Genomic DNA, 14,123 nt, shown 5'->3' with positions numbered 1-14,123 from the left:
AGCCTTACCAGCATCCTGTACAACAGCAACATAACGTCCCAATTTCTATACTCAATGCCCTGATGAAGACCAGTGTGCCAACATCTTTCTTCACTGTCCTGTGTATCTGTGACTCAATTTCAGACAACCGTGCACCTGATCTCCAAAGTTCTTTTGTTCCACTACACTCCTTAAGGCCCTCTCATTCATCATTAAAATCCTGCCTGGATTTGACTTTCCAAAATGCAAGACGTCACAGTTATCTATATTAAACTCCATTTGCTATTTCTCAGCCCATTTCCCCAGCTGATCAAGGTACTGCTGCAATTTCTGATAACGTTACTCACTGTAAACGATACCTCCTATTTTTGTGTCATCTGCAAACTTACTAACCTTGCGTTGTGCACTCTGGTCCAAATCATTGATATAGATAACAAACAGCAATGGGACCAATACCGTCCCCTGCGGCACTCCACTTGTCACAGGCCTCCAGTCCGATAAGCATACCTCCACCATAGCCATTTGCTTCTTAACGTCAAGCCAATTGTGTCGCCAATTTGCCAGTTTACCTTGGAGTCCATGCGATCTAACGTTCTAGAGCGGCCTACCATGTGGAACCTTATCAAAGGCCTTACTGAAATCCATATAGATTATGTCCACCACCCTGCCCTCGTCAAGCTTCCTGGTCACTTCCTCAAAACATTCTATCAAAATTTGTAAGGCATGATCTTCCCTGGACAAAGCTATGCTGACTATTCCGAGTCAAACTCTTGTCTTTCCAAATTCATGCATATCTTATATTTCCGAACCTTCTCAAGTGGTTTCCGGAAACAGATGTGAAGCTGACTGGTCTATATTTCCCAGGCTTTTCTTTGCAGTCCTTCTGAATAAGGGCACAACATTTGCTACTCCCCAGTCTTCCGGGACCTTGGCCCGGAACTGTCATCTCTCGCCTCTTGCAGTGCTCTTAGATATATCTGGTCATGACCAAGAGATTTATCTAACTTTATGCATTCTAATATGTCCAACAGCACCTCTACTGTGATATGGACTGTACCAAGATATGACAATTAACCTCCCAAAGGCAACAGGTCTTCATGTCTTTCTTCATGTTAAACACAGAAGTGAAATTGAGGACCTCACTCATCTCTTGACCTCACTCATCACATGCATGCCTGTTTTGAATCTTAAGGCGTCCTATTCTCTCTCTAGTTGTTCTTTTTCTTTACTATACTGAATTTGGATTCACCCTAATCTGCTCAGCCAATGCTATATCCCACTTTAGCCCTGCTGATTTCCTTCTTCAGTAAACTCCTGTATTCCCTGTGTACCTCCAGAGATTCCCTTCGTCCCAGTTGCCTGTACCTGAGCGAAGTTTCCTTTCTTTGCTGGTCAGAGCCTAAATATCTCTTGTCATCCAGGGTTCTCTCTTCAAGCCCCATTTTCCCTTCACCCTCACAGGAACATATAGACCTTGAACTCGAGCTATCTCACTTTTGAAGCCCTCCCACTTCCTGGGATCCTTTTACCTGGAAACAAACTATTCCTATCAACCCCTGCAATTCCTTGACTAATTCCAGCAAAATATGCCTTGTCCCAATTTAGAACTTGAATCTGTGGACCAATTGTGTCCCTACCATAACTATTTTAAAATTAATACAGCTCTCGTCACTTTTCCCAAAATGCTCCCCCACTTTACCTCTGTCACCTATCTTACCCTATTTCCCAACAGTAGGTCGAGTTTGTCCCTTCCCGAATAGGACCCTCTGCATGCTGCTTGTGGAAGCTTTCCTGAACACACTTAACAAATTACGTTGCATCTAATTTCTTAACCCTCTGGAAGTCCCAGTCTGTGTTAGGATAATTAGAATAATCTATTATGACAACCCTATTGCTCCTGCAATTCTCGCCAGTCTCCCTGCATATTTGTTCCTCTAATTCCCATTGATTATTTGAAGGCTTATAGTGCAACCATTATAACATTACCACCCCCCACCTCCATTACTTGTTTGCACCATTCACAAAACCTCGTTGGATATATCTCAGTTATTTCATATTTAAATACTAGAGGGATACTCGCCTTAATCAGAACTATTGGAATTTAAATTGTTTCCATTTACATCTCTTCCTCGCAGTGACTTTCACATTCGCAGCATCCCTTGTCAAGGCACAATGGAGATATGGAGCTGTTAATGGATGGGAGCTGCACATCCTGTCACTTTCAGCATTGGTTACATATTTCCCCACACTGGGCAGCGATCTAACACAGTGTTACCGAACAATGGAACAGCCTGGGTTTATATATGAATGAACCAGTGCGGACTGCACAGCTCCCCATGCTAGACATTAAGCCCAGGATTATAGATCAAGCATTGGTGTGGGCTACACAGAGTATCACTCTGTACATTGCTGGGTTGCATACAGGTGTACACTATCCGAACCTAAACAGTTCTCTATCCTGAATATGTAATGGATGGGCTGGTTAGGTGAGTTGGATTGCGAATGTGAGAGTACTAAACATCTGGCAATGCCTTTGTTTTGTGTTTTAATTCTTGTGATTGGATCTTCATATCCTTATCCGGTTAGACCCATCCCTCTGGATGAGTCATGGTGACTGTTGTTACAGCATCTGGGTCTGCAATATGACCAACAAAGGAGCAGAGGCTGCAGAGAGGACAGTCTCCGTAAAATAGAATGATGGAATCACCATCAGATCAGCCGTAGTCTTAGTGAATGTTGGGGCAGGATTGAATGGACCACTAATGTTATTTTTTCATATATTTCTGCTTGTTCCAAGCAAGCCCCACCTCTCTCCTAGTGTCGCATGCTGGTGGGGAATGAGTCACCTCCTGCTGTCATTGTGTAACAGGATCCTGGGACCTCACTAACCTCCAGAATTCCCTGTGCGCCATTTTCGAGCACTGAGTAACTCCCTCCTGTCCCTGTGTCCCAATATCAAGCAGTTGAATAACTGCCTCCTGTTCCTGTGTAGGAGAAAGTGAGGACTGCAGATGCTGGAGATCAGTATTGAAAAATGTGTTGCTGGAAAAGCGCAGCAGGTCAGGCAGCATCCAAGGAGCAGGAGAATCGATGTTTCGGGCCCTTCCTGAAGAAGGGTTTATGCCCGAAACGTCGATTCTCCTGCTCCTTGGATGCTGCCTGACCTGCTGCGTTTTTCCAGCAACACATTTTTCAGTCCTGTTCCTGTGTCCCAATCTTGGGTAGCCGAATGACTGCCACCTGATCCAAGGTTTGCAAAAGTAGATGTCCTCCTCCGGCTATTGACTAACAGGCTCCAATAGCTCTGCGCTCACCTGCTGCTCCTGTAGAATGGTATTGAGGGACTGAATGGCCTCTTCACATTCCTTACAGCTTCTCTAGACTAAATGTTTTTCTCCTGTTTCTGTAATACACCATCAAAATCTGAATGATGTATTTTTGTATTTTACTCTCAGCAATTGAGCAAACAAGCTGACTCACAGAATTCAGAAGCTGAATAGCCTCCTCCTGTTCCTGTGTTATACACTCAAGAGGCAATAGAGTTTCACAGATATACAGCACGGAAAAAGACCTTTTGGTCTGATCGTCCATACCGATCAAATATCCTGAATAAATCTCTCCTCGCTTGCCAGCAGTTGGCCCATATTCCTCTAAACACTCCCCATGCATGTATTCATCCAAATGTCTTTTAAATGGTGGAATTGTACCTGCCTCCTTCACCTCTTTTGGCTGTACAATCCATACAAACAGCAGTCTCTGTGTGAATGTGTCCCTTTTTAAATCTTTCCCCTCTCACTTTAAACCTTTGTCTTCTAATTTTGGACTTGCCTATCCTGGGGAAAAGACATTGACTGTTTACCTTATCTATGGCCCTCATGCTTTTGTAAACGACTTTAAGATCACCTCTCGGCCTCAACACTTGGAAATTGTCCCAGCCTATTCAAACTCTCCCTGTAACTCTAACCCTCAAACACCTGCAACATTCTTTTAAATCTCTTCTGTACCCTTTCAAGTTTGACAACACCTTTCCGACAGCAGGGTGACTAGAATTAAAGGCAATATTACAAAAAGTGGCCAAAACAATGTTCTGTACAGATGCAATATGTCATGCAAATATTTAGACTCAAAGCACACACCAATAAAGGGATGATCACCAAGTGCCTTCTTCACTACGCTGTCTACCTGTGATGGCAATTACAAGAAACGGAGAACCTGCACCACAAGATGACACAGTCTCTCAGTGGCTAGCATTGCTACTTCAGAGCACAACGATCTGGGTTTAATTCCATCCTTGAATGACTGTCTGTGTGGTGTTTGCACATTCTCCCCGGTCTGTATGATTTTCTTCCGGATGTTATGTTTTTTTCCAACAGTATAAAGACATGCAGATAGGGGTAGATTGGCCAAGCTAAATTGCATATAGTACCCAGGGATGTGTAGGCGAGTTGGATAAGCCATGGAAAATGCAGGCTCAGAGAGATTGGGTAGGGGTTTGTCCAGTGGGAGACTGTTTCGAGGTTCGGTGAACCTCGATGGGCCGAATAGCCTGTTTCCTCACGGCAGGGATTCGATAATTTCTATGGAGTTCTCATTGATTGGCAGCTTTCGACAGTACCCTACCTGCACATCTTGCCTTGATGTGTCTTGCCAAAATACAATGCCTCACATTTAACGAAATTAAACTCCATCTGCCATTCCTCGGCTCACCTAAGTAAAGTCCCATTATAGTCTGAGAGATCATTCTTCACTGTCGAATACACCACCAAATTTGGTATTATCTACAAACTTACTGACCATACTTCATATACCCAAACGCAAATGATTTGTATAAGTGACAAAAGACAGTGGACCCACTATTGATCTTTGCGGCATGCCACTGGTCACAGGTCTCCAAGTTTAATGAACAAATGTCCACTGTCACGCCCTGTCTCCAATATTCAAGAAAATATTGGATCTAAATGGCGAGCTCTCCCTGGATTGCAGGCAGTCTAACCTTGCTAACCAGTCTACCATGTAGACCATTTTGCTTTTCAACTGAATTCCATAAAGACAACATTCACTGTCCTGCCTTCATCAATCATCTTCATCATTTCCTCAAAAAATTCCACTGAGTCAGTGAGACGTGATGTCCAATGTACAAAGCCCTCTTCAGTCCTTACATTTCCAAATGCATATACATTCTTTCCTCAAAATCCCCTCCAACAATTTAGTCACCATTGACGTCAGGCTCACCGATCTATAGTTTCCTTTTTTTCTTACTTTCTTAAATAATGACACTGCGTTAGCAGCCCTCCAATATTTTGACACCTCACCTTTAGAAATCAATTATACAAATATATCGGCAAAAGGCTGAGCAATCCCTTTCCTAGATTCCCAGAAACTTTTGGGATATTACTGATCAGGTCCCAGGGATTTGTTCACCTTCATATGTTTTAAAATGTCCAACACCTCCTTGAAATATAGACACTTTCAAGGTATCACTATACATTTCTTCAGTCTCTCGCTCTTGTAACCTCTTCCACATTAAATACTGAGGAGAAAGACTTGTTCGTATCCCTCCAATCTCCTGTGGTTCCATACATAGGTAGCCTTACTGATCTTTAAGGGGCCTTCTTCTCACCCTCGTTAATCTTTTGCCATTAAAATATGTGACGAATTTCTTCAATGCCTCGTTAACCCTATTTTAAAGCCATCTCATGTCCACATTTTCCTGGCCCTATTTTCTCATTGACTATGCACTTACTGCCCTTATACACCTCTCGGGATTCAGCTCTGTTTACCTGACATATGCGTCCTTCCTTACCTTAACCAGGGCATAAATATATCTAGCCATCCAGCACTCCCTGCATCCACCAGCCTTGCCCATCTCACTAATAGGAACACATTTGGCTCTGGACTCTCTGAAATGGCCTTTTCATGGCCTTGCATTTTCCAACCATCCCTTTATCTGTGAATATGGTATCCCAATTAGCCTTTCACAGGACTCGCCAATTTTTTCAAAATTGGTCTTAGTCAAAGTTAGAACTTTAATGTTTGCAACAGGTCTTTCCTATTCCACAACTAGTTTAAAACTGATATTTGTGTGTAAAGACTCGAAAGGTAAATAAACACTTCCAGCCCCTCTGTAACAGGCTCGAGAGGCTGAATAGGCTCCTTCTGTCCTTCTTCAATAGACTGAAGAGGCTGAATGACCTCCCCCTATCCCTCTGTAATAAGGTCGAGAGGCTAAATGGCCTCCTCCCGCCCATCTGAAATAGATTCAAGATGTATAATGGCTTCCTCCTTTTCCTCTGTAACGCACTCGAGAGGCTTCATAGCCTCCTCCTGCCCCTGTGTAACAGACCCGAGACATCAAATGACACAGCAACCTGTGGATTATGAGCAGCGGTTAAACTGTACCTAATGAAGATGCCTCCCTTCTCAGTTAGAGAAACACAAACAACACAATATACTCCAGGTGGCTTCTCAGTAACACTTCATACAGCTGCAGCGACACATCTCTTTGTTTTGAATGATTCTATTGGCAAAGTGTGCCAATATTCCAGCTTTCCACCTTTTCAAGTAGCAACAGGTCATTATGGGCTGAATGGAATTCTATTATTCCTCTGTAAGAGGTCCACAGGGATAAAATTGCTTTGGCCAGTTCCTGAGCAACAGTCGAAATGCTCTGTCTCAAGGTTATGAAAGTACTTGACAACAGAGCATTAAAACCAGGAGTAGCCTCACACTGATCAATAAGTATCGTACTTTGTGTTCAGGTATCTGGAAACTTGCCCACCCGACTTTCTTATGCAGCCTATCGGTTATTTTACAACTGCCTTCTTTCATAAACAGAATGGAACACATTTAGACCCCTGCAGTGTGCTGGTAATACTCTCATACACAAGGAAGAAAAAGATTTATTAGATTGAAAGATTTATGGTCCATCCCTCAGCAACCATCATCCATTCCATCCAAAACTAGTAAATGAAAAGTTATGTATGGAACTGGTTAACTGAGCCTATTTGTTCAGTGGTTGCAATTAATGCCAATCTCCATAGATTCTCATTATCCCAGTGGAGGGTTTCCATCTTTTAATTATAAATGGTCTCCATTCAATGTGTTCGCCCATAACATGAGCGGGAGCATCACCGACAGTACTGACAGGGATCAGCAGATCCAGAGAGAGGGGGAGGAAAGATCAGAATCTGAGAACTTCAGACTGGAATGTTCCAACAATGGAACAGAATATGAGAACATTAGACTGGAATATTCCAACAATGGATTAGAATCTGAGAACATTTGACAGGAATATTCCAACAGTAGACAGAAACCTATCCGATTATGTTTGGTAGCTTTCTGCATTTGATTGGATGTCATTATCATCACTGATCTATTACACTCTTCTCATTATACAATACTTTTATTATCCCTTCCTGGCTATCGTTGGTGTTCCTGGTAAGTGTCACTATTCAGATTTTGTTTTCTATAAACCTTTTATGACTGTATTATTATTAGTTCATATAGTCTACACTTCTTGCCACTATTATTGTTCCTGTTGAAACTCTGAATCCAGATATTCACTCTCCAGACCATCAATGAACGTGTTCAATTACTGTCTCGCTCTCTGCTCTGGCAGTGTTACTCACGGGTCTCTAGGATGACCTACTCAGTTTCAGCGGAGAACCACAATGCATTGTTATTTGTTATTTAAATATTAAGAGCATGGAGGTCACTGTCTACTGTTCTGGTCACAAACTCCACTTCCTTCCACTGTTTCCATCCCATCCCTGGCCAATATCTGCGGCTGAAGCAGACAGTTCACAACTGTGGAAGATCCCTTTTACGATGAGCTCATTCTTCACACCATTCCATGACCATTTCTACCTTGAAATACTCACCACTCCAGCATATATCTCACTGGTTTATTTCATCTGCTGTTTGAACCTTGAGCTATGAAGTACAGTCTTAATGAAGCCAATAATCTGCTGCTGACGCTCCCGGCTTCAACCTGCCGAAGCAAATCTGATTCGAACTCACACCAAATTCCCATCCATCTGTCATTCATGTACACGCCGATGCATATTGACATTGTGTCTGGCAATGCCTTTATTTAAACATTCTCAAACACTTTACCGTATCTGTCCATGAAACTTCTCTCGTTCTCTCTCTGTCGATTAACAAAAAGCCTGGCAGTTGTTCGTATTTAAAATAGTTTCCTCCATGTGCGTTCCTTCTCAAACAATGAGTTTCGCATTCAACCACGCCTATCGCGCACGCACACCCTCACTCAGTCTCTGATGAGCACACACACATACTTGCACACACACCAAACCTTCCCATTGCAGGCAGTAATCTGATGCGAGTATAGTTAGCATATGATAGAAAAGTTTGCAAAACTTTCCAGATAGTACCGTTTACTGATCAACACACTAGCATGGTCTGCCCAGCTCTCCATGCTGGGCTGACATCTTGTCCCAGTTTATGTTGTTTGTGGTGTTCTGTGAAGCAGATTGAGAATTTGATGTAACAAACCATTTCAGCTGATCTGACAATGCCTTTATTCAATGTTCTCATTCTTGTAATTTTACTCTCGAAGATCTCACTTCTCCAGTTAGTCCCACTGCCTTGACTTTTTCCACATATTTCCACAACATCTTTTCAGTTAATTAACTGTCTGTTTCTGTCTTTAATGTGAATCTCTCGGTCCCTTTGTATCTTGCCCTGGCCTTGGCTCTTGGCTCCCTAGTGTAATGAAATGGGGTGTATCAAGCTGTTGTTCACTTCTTGGTACGTTCCATGTGATGGTCCATGGACAGGCGTGTTTCGGAAGTTATGAGAAACATCCTTGTAACTTGGTCTGTACCCTCTCAGGTGACCTTGTGATCAGAAACACGAGGAAGCCCACTGAGTAAAGGACCAGGCATCTAAATTGCCTGACAATGCTGTCACTTTTTTAATAAAAGGTTATTTTCTCCTTTCTTTTAGTAAGAGGTCTTAAAGGCCAAACTGCCTACTGAAAACGGCTCAAGTAAATAATTTACGAGGTTTTTAGGGTTTTTAATAAATAGTAGTAACAACGGCCAGCTGGCACATACCAGGCTTTCTAAGTGTTTCTTTTTTATTGTAGCTATAACAATCACCAGGTGCTTGGGGTCCCAGAAGGGTTGTAAGTTTTAGTAAATTATCCCTAGCTGCTATTCTCTCTGGAACCTCACTTGATGCTCTATCCTCCTGCTTTGGAGAACTGTATGCAAGAATGCATGTCTGAATGTTCCTTTTTGCCAAGGGGTGTGTTTAGGTGATTTTAGTATATTGGAACTGTTCATTTGTAGAAGGTACTGCATCCATTCTTCGGTTAAGATGTCCAATAGTTAAGTTATTCTAAATTCCACTTAATTTTGTATGGATTTTCATTAGAGTGTTTAAATATACTGTGTTTTGCTTAATGGTGAGTGGTTTGACTAGTAGCATCACATCTGGAACTCCCATTTCACATCTACTTTTAAAATAAGAAAAGGTTGGCATCCAAGCTACCTTCTTAAACTAGTTTGAGGCAGTCTGGTTCGTCTATAGCAAACTGGGGACTGTTGTCCGATTTTAAATCGATAATACCAAATTAGGTTCAGAATTTGCAAACAGCCCATTCGACCCAACAAGTCCACACCTACCCTCCGAGGAATAACCTACCCAGACCCATTTCTCTACCCTATATTACACATTTACCCCGACTAAGGCAACTAACCCACACACCCCTGACAACTATGAACCATTTATCATGGTCAATTCACCTGGCATGCACATCGTTGGATTGTAGGAGGAAACCAAAGCATCCAGAATTACCTCATGCGCACACTGGAGAGTATGCACAAGGAGACTATTGGGTTCAAAGGTTGCGTATGGTAGTTGTTAGTGTCTTTTTTTCCGAATGTTGAATTCGGTTTGTTTAAACAGTGTTTTGTATGTAAAGATTCAGTCTCTAAGAGTTCTATGGGTGTGGAAAAGTGAAGTTAGGGTTTTACAAAAGGTAATGAAGGCAAAGCTGTAGGAATTGACAGACAAGCTGGAATTGGGGTTGCGATTGCCTGTGAGAAAATGAGAGATAATTACAACTCCAATTCGGCAATTACATTTGGTGGAACCGCCATCAGACTCTTTGGGAATGGCAAGAATTCAATTTCAAATGGGGCACTTTGAACACGAGAAGGAATTGAAACAGTTTGAATTATGATGAAAAGTAGAAAGAAAAGAAAGGGAATGAAGAAGAAAGAGAGAAAAGGACTGAAGAAAAGCAGAGAGTTTTAACTTAAAATGTTAGCAATTAGAGAGGAAAGTTGACATAGAAGGTGGCGATGAAGGTAGAGTGAGGTTGAACAACCCTATTGTAACCAATGGCCTAATGGGGTTCGGCTTAAATGCATCCAGGCATTATCTAAATTTGATGAGAAGGATGGGGAAGCCTTTTGAATTTCATTTGAGAAAGTGGCTAAACAAATGCAGTGACCAGTGACCATGTGGATTTAGTTGATCCAAACAAAGCTGATAGGTATTTGCATCCCTATCGGACGAGGTATCTGGCCAGTATGGGGTGGTGAAGAAAGTCATCTGAAGTGCATATGAGCTTGTGCCAGAAGCTGATAGACAGCGTTTCAGGAATCGAAAAAAGGGTCCCTGGTTAAACGCACATTGAGTTTGAAAGGATCAAACAAAGTAATTTTGAAAGGTAGGCAAAGGTATTAAAAACAAAGCAAACCTATGACACTCTTAGAGAGATTCTTATTTTGGAGAACTTCAACAATTCACTTCCTGAACTCGTGTGGAAGAGCAGAGAGTTAGAACGGCAAGATTAGAAGCTGAAATGGCTGATGATGATGATTGAGTTCAGAAATTAAAGTTTGGTTTCTGTGTGAGATTGAGAAGAATGTGTGAGATCTTCTCAAAACATTTACCTGTGAGAGTAAGGTTTACTGGCATAGGCCAGGAGTAGCAGGTAAAGAGGTTAGAGCATTAAGAGGTACAGAAGTATGTAATTCTTTTATGCTGACACATGATGAGCTATGTCATTGAGAAGGATTATTGGAGAGATAAGAAGTGCTCCATGATGTAACGTGTGGTTGGAGTGTCCAGTGGAAACATCAACAGATTTAGTCCACAATGGGGATGGAGGCCTTGAGCTTGGTGTTGGCGTTACAACATTTCAGCATTTAAATTGCGAATGACATACATGAGACAAATTTTTATCACTGATCGTGACCCCTTAAAGTCTTTGGAGAAATTCAGGGAGAGAAATACCAGTCTGTTTCAATTGAGCTTATTACTGCTGCCAATCAATTTGAAACTATACAGCTGACAGGGCGAGAAAAGCTAAGTTTTGACACGTTTTGGAGACTTGGATGAAGAAAACCAAAGGCATTCTGTGGCAGGAGTAAAATGGCTGAAATCGAAACTAGTTGTGAACATTTGTATGCTCACAGGCAATGTAATGTATATCATTACAGTCTACAAATAGTGTAAGATTAGGAGGTCTGAAATGAATCCGCTTTTGAGTATTGATGGATGATTTTATTAAAGATGGAGTCGTGAGGATACTTTTACTGCAAAAAGGTTATTTTCTCTTTTTTTTGAAGAGGGGTTTTAAAGGCAGAGGTGCAGAACTGCTGTCTGAAAACTGTTTAAGTAAATAATTGAGAAAGCCTTTAGGTTTCATTAAAACTCTGGTAACAATGGAAGGGCAGTGGCCAGCTCTTCCAGACCAGGTTTCCTCATTTTGTTTTTAGCTGCAGCATTCAGAAGCTGCTGGGGATCCCAGAACGGTTGAAAGTTTCAATACCTGATCCCCAGCTGCTTTTCTCTCTGAGATCTCTGTTGATGTTGTTTCCTCCTGGATTGAAAGACTGCTGTAAGGATCTGTATTTGAATATACCTTTGTGCCACGCGGTGTAAACCAAGAAGGTACGGTATCCATTGGAGGTGTAAGTGTTCCGACAAATAAGCTATCCCGAAATATTCTCTTCTTTGAATGTATTTTAACTAAAGCATTTGCATGGATTATATTTTGCTTAATGTCGAGTGGTCTGACCAGTCACAACATATCTGGAACGCACACTTCCCATCTATATTCAAAATAAAGAAAGGTTTGGGTCTAAGCGAACTTCTTGAAATATTTTGCGGGGATCTGGACTGGTCCACAACACTTGTAGCCGAGGGGTTTGTGACTGACTCCTGTGATTGATAATTTAGAGGATGGGCTGGGATGGTTTGCTGGAGGATGTGCTGTGAGCTGCCTCAGACATTCAGGCAGACCTGAGGATTTGGTGACCCATCTCGGGATGGAGCATGGGGACTGTAGTGACAGCATCTGGGTCTGTAACATGAACAACAAATGGACCAGATGCTGCAGAGAGTGGAAGCTCTGAAACCACGCAATAGGTGTGTGGGGGGAAAGGTGTCTGCTGTATTCACCTCGGGTTTTCCAGGAGCAGCTTCCCAAACTTCACTTAACCACGGAGCAGAGTGTGAGGGGACACTGATTGAACAAGGAGCTGGTCACAGAGCGGTGGCACCTCCTTCAACACGACCTGCAGCTTCACACCAGGGGGAGGGTGGTGCTGCCAGTAGCTGTTAGGGTCACTGTTTCATTCAGCTTCTATGATCCAGAAATTCCCAGGCAGGACTAGGTGACATATCCATCATATCCTAGTCTCTCATTATCAATGTCCGCATTCGGTGATGGAGGATTTATATGGTGGATGAGGTAAATACGTTGTTTCTCCCACAGCAGGGAGCTGCCGGGTGTATCCGGTATAGTGGGATTCCCGATGGTGTAGATTGCATCTGCAGAGTAGCCATGTCAATGGGGAGAGGTAGAGGAACTGAAGGAGCTCTGTCTCTATTAATGTTACAGTGTACCCGTGCACAGTACATCATGTTGGTGAATACTCACGGTCCTGGCAGCAGTCACGGCCTCTTCATTCAGAAGAAGTCAGCCATTCCCATCGTCATCGGGTCTCCACGTAGAAAGAAATGAATATATCTTGGATAAAGGCCTTCCCCTTGATGCACGTTTCAAAACACCATCCCCACCACCAATCAACCACATCAAAGTATTCCATGTGTACGGAGAGCAATGGGGTCACTTGGGGTGTCTGGGAGCTGATGATAAGGGATGGAGCAAAACCTCCCATGTCTGAGCGGGTCTGAGTGAACCCCCTAGTACACAGTATCATTAAGTCCTGTAATCCCTCTCCATTTCAGTAACACATTGCTTTCCATTATTCCTGTAAATGTAATGACAGGTTATATCATGTTAAATTCCACCGGCTAAACTATTATCTATTGTCTTTACCTCTCTGAATCTATTTGCAGACTCTCCACCCTCTCTTGATAATTTAATCTCTTGCTTATCACAGCGACATCACTAAACTCAGCATCTGAATATCTGTTCCATCCTCTTGATTATTAATATAGACAGTAAATTGTTGAGAACCCAGCGCTGATCACTGTGTGACCCTACTGGTTACGTTCTCTCTAACTGATTTATCCTGAGTGTCTGCTTCCTGTATGATACCCAGTCCTCCCCCATTCCTGTGCAACACAGTCCAAGAGTTGAATAAGAACAAGGAGCATCTGTGAGGAATCCAACCCCTCAATGAGGCTGATGTCAATGCGGCCTCTGTTCCACTTTCCTGCCATCTCTCCATCCTGAAACTCTAATCTGTTGTTGTAGATTTCGCCACATGAAAAAAATAATCGCCTCCACATCTACACTTTCAATTACGTTTCCCATTTTACAGACCTCAATGAGATCTCCTTTCATTCTTATAAACTCGAGCGTATAGGCCTAAACTGCTCAATTTCTCTTCATAAGACAAACTTCAAAAATGGAATCAATCAAATGAAGCTCTTCTGAATTGTCTCCAATGGAAATACCTCATTCTGCAGGACACCCAAACTATACTCCAGTTGCATCCTCACAAATGCCTTGCATCGCTACACCAACACTCCCTATCTTTCTACTCTATCCTTAAATAAATAACACTGAAATTATGCTTGCATTTCTCGTTACTTGCAGTACCCGCATGCAGGTTTTCTGTGAAATGCAAGCAGACACCCAAATCCATCTGCATCTAAGCACTTTGAACGTTCTCTCCATGTAGACAATAATT

The sequence above is a fragment of the Chiloscyllium plagiosum genome, unplaced genomic scaffold (genome assembly GCF_037043375.1).
Source record: "Chiloscyllium plagiosum isolate Xiang-an unplaced genomic scaffold, Cpla_swu_hap1 HiC_scaffold_50, whole genome shotgun sequence".
NCBI lineage: Eukaryota > Metazoa > Chordata > Chondrichthyes > Orectolobiformes > Hemiscylliidae > Chiloscyllium > Chiloscyllium plagiosum.
This window is presented reverse-complemented; position numbering follows the sequence as displayed.